Genomic DNA, 4057 nt, shown 5'->3' with positions numbered 1-4057 from the left:
CCATTTTTCCCCGCAATTAACCAAAATACTCATGTTTTAAACAAAATATTTTCGTAATAAAGAGAAGGCGTCATTCGTAATGTTGCATGCACTAAAAAAAGAACATAGGTGTCACACATACAGTCGTCTACACCACTAATGTGCTGAAAGAGAATTGCGATCCAAAACGCAGCGGAAATTAAAATTTTCTCCTTTAGAGATCCTTACGAATGGTCATGATCAGTGATAGAATATTTACCTCTTGTGACGATTGAAACCTTTGGTGCAGATCTCTTGTGACAATCAAAAACCTTTGATGCAGATCCATGGAGCGATCACGAACATTGAACGATGACAACGTCTCTACTCAGTCCACACGAACGGATTCCTTCAATCTCAGTGCTAGCTGGTACGAATGAAGGCTTTGAGTGAGAGAGAGAGAGAGAGAAAACGAAAATAATGCAACCGCAATGAATGCTTCTGCACAAGGGTTCTATTTATAGAACCACTTGTGTGGGCTTCAAGCTAAAAGCCCACTTAAGTGTATTTTGGCCCATATCTTATAATATGCCCAAAATCACTTAAGCCCATGGTACCTTACCATATTTCGTATTCTACTCAAGTACACCGCACCTTACGATGTTCTATAATTCACTTAAGGGCACCGTACCTTACGGTATTCCTTAGTTACTCTATCTCTCATCAATTCGTCCTTTGTGTGTGACCCTATAGGTTTTCGTGACGTTGGCAATTATATTAAATCACGCATTTAACATAATAAACAATGAGCGGTATCTAGCAACACATCATTGCTACCCAAGACACGAAAATGTCATGTGATCTGACAAAACCTTTTGTGATAATACTTATGTGTATAATTACCCTTTTGCCCTTATGTCTATATTGAACACAAGGCATAGACCGTGTCATCCTTGTCCAGTTCAATATTGGGCCCATAGACATTTATCCTGTTATGCAGGAGGGGCAAATTCCATCTAGGTCACTCATGTCCCTCAGCCTGCTTCGTTGCTTCGTGGAGTACCCATCAACTGCCTTTATGGTTATCCAGTTACGGACAACGTTTGATCAGCAATAAAGCACTCGACTCTACATCTAGGGTCCATAGTGGTTTCAGGTAGAAGAGTGGTATACACCATTATCACCATGAGAATAACTTATGACACTTTGTATAACTTTCTATATAGTATTCTCATAGCGGGTCAATCCGGTATAAATATTACTCCTAATATTCATACCTATGTTTAAGACTTGATAACTCTTTATCCATGATCCATGAGATGTGATCATCAGTCTACAAACATAATAGTCTTAATGCTTTAATGTTATCCCACTTCACACTAAAGCTCGACTACGGATACTTTAAGAATAATGTCCTTATGTTTAATGTGATCTCATGATTAAGTCATACTTGATACATTAAACAGACTAGCTATTCTAGGGACTTTATTAAACAAACGTAATAAAGAAAAATCCTTTTATTATTAATAAATAATTCGATACAAGTACCAAAAGTATTGGCCTCTAGGGCTTACACCAACATGTGCCAATTTGCCTAGCGCATGTGTTATTGCATAAAGAGGAGACGTCGGTAGGTCTGACGCTTATGTGTATTATTTTCTTAAAATTAAATTAACAACTAAATAATAATAAAAAATCATGAAATAAAGAATTAAATACTAATATTATTTAATTAAAATAGAATTACATGCTGGGAAATATTTGTACACAGATTTTAACGGCCATTGATTCCACACCCTAGCGCTTCCCTTTGCCGTTAAGGTCTCCCATGATTCTCTTGAGGTGTTTTCTACCTCCCAGGATTAACCCGAGGTGTTTGATGTGAGGTCCTTGGGATATTAGTGTTATCCATGAAATCTAACATCTCTTGCAAGCTATAATGGGACGCGCTGTCGTAATTGAGTTCGGTGTCCATGTCTTCATAGTTTAGAATGGTTTGTTGGTTTAATTGCGACATTGATTCGTTTTAGAAACGAAGCAATGGTTTTCGTGGTGTGTGGTAGGCATATGTTATTTGGGTTCTTTTTCGGTGTGATGTATGGGTGCTTTGGTGGTTTGATGTTTGGGTGTATGTTGGTTTGGTGCTATGGTAGGGTGTGGTGGTATCATATGCCTCATCGGTGCTATGGTAAGACGTGATGGCGGCATATGTTTTTAGGTGGTATGGGTCATATTCTTGGTTTTATGTTTGGGTGTGTGGCATGAAATGGTGCGGATGTGGGCATATGTGGTTTGGTAATCATGCTCGGTTGGTTGTTTTGTGTATGTGGTTTGATAATGTTTTTTGGTTGGTAGTTATGTGCAAGTGGGTCGGTATTCATGTTGGGTTGGTTATTGGGTGTAGGAGTGTTAGTAATCATGTTGGGCATTTGATGACGAAGCTCATAGACGTGGGTCGATCAAGTACCTTGAGTCAGACACAAATTGAGTCGTAGTAACCGATCTATACCAATTCATATAATTTTGAGCTGGTTTAGATTTCTACAACATGACAACTTCGTTTATGACTGGTTGATGACAACGCTTCAACTGACGACACACATCCTTAGCAAAGCCTCTCCAGTCGATAAAATTACATTGGGCATCGATTCTAAGTTTATGCCATTGTCCCAAACACATCAAGGAATCTGGGATTTGTTGATGCATGTCGAACTGAAACTTGACACGATCACTATGGTACATCTCCATTGTAGTTAACATGATGATCGTTCTTTTTGTAGTCCAAAATCGAAGTAGGAAAAGATGTTGAGGATATTACCAAAATAGGTAGGTTGTAAATACGGTTCTATTAACACATCGTGTGGGACATATTCATGTACACGACAACAAAATCTCTTTGGATCCTAAGAAAAAAGTATACATAAGTTTTTTTTAATATATATATATATATATATATATATATATATATATATATATATTATATATATATATATATATATATATTATATATATATATATATATATATATATATATATATATATATATATTAGGGGAAAAACATATATTATTGAAAAATGAAAACTCACAAAACTCGCAATGTTGTCGATAGTTCCTTTATGCGTATCACCCATTGGCAAAAGAGCCATTGTTGATTATGAAAATGAGTAAAATTTGTGTGTTTGTTGATGATGAAAATTAATAAAGTTTATGTGTTTGTTGATGATGAAAATCAAATGAGTGATGGTGGTATTTATAGTGAATTGAGTGGATGGTTGGTTGTTACGTGTTAAATGTAGTAACTGAATTATGCATTTATGTTTTTTCCTTGGAACCATAGCTATTGGAACATACATTGTATTTTAAACATATGCATATTTCAAAGTGGCACATGCATTATTGTATGATGGCAGCATCTGCATGACAATCTGGATGGCAGGGTGGCTATATGGTAGGGTGGTTGAATGGAAATCTACATGCATGCATAAAGGGATGCACCATTCAATGTGGTGCATGCAGTGTTAGCATTTGCACGACAAGGTGAAATCTCCATGCATGTATAAAGTGGATACACCATTAGATGTGACGCTTATGTGATTTTTTTATGTGATTTTTTAAAGGATGTGACATTCAATGTGGCGCCTATGTGATTTTTTTAAAAGATGTGTCATTCAATGTGGCATCTATATGTTTTTTACATACAAATTTCATCAACTTAATCTCTTTAAAACCTATTCTAAACACATCTCAAACACCAATATCATACTACTCGCAACCCAAAATACACACGAAATGACTTCTGCACCAAAATACGTTATCGATGCTCACATTAATGGTGAGACATATGACTGTGAAATATTCTAGTTTAATTTTTGAAATAATGATATTAACTGGTTTATAATAAATAGAAGATCAAATTTCTCGGATTTTAAAGAGAGAATAAAGGCGAAGTTGCAGTCTAGTCCAGTGTCACAAGTTTTATACAAAAATCCAGTTTTTTTACAATAACTAAGTCAAATATCATCAGCTAAAGGCTCGAGATGATGAAGATGTTCAAAACATACTTCGTAGTTATGAATATTTCAGGTTCAACAATATTGA

The sequence above is a fragment of the Lathyrus oleraceus genome, chromosome 4 (genome assembly GCF_024323335.1).
Source record: "Lathyrus oleraceus cultivar Zhongwan6 chromosome 4, CAAS_Psat_ZW6_1.0, whole genome shotgun sequence".
Taxonomy (NCBI): domain Eukaryota; kingdom Viridiplantae; phylum Streptophyta; class Magnoliopsida; order Fabales; family Fabaceae; genus Lathyrus; species Lathyrus oleraceus.
This window is presented reverse-complemented; position numbering follows the sequence as displayed.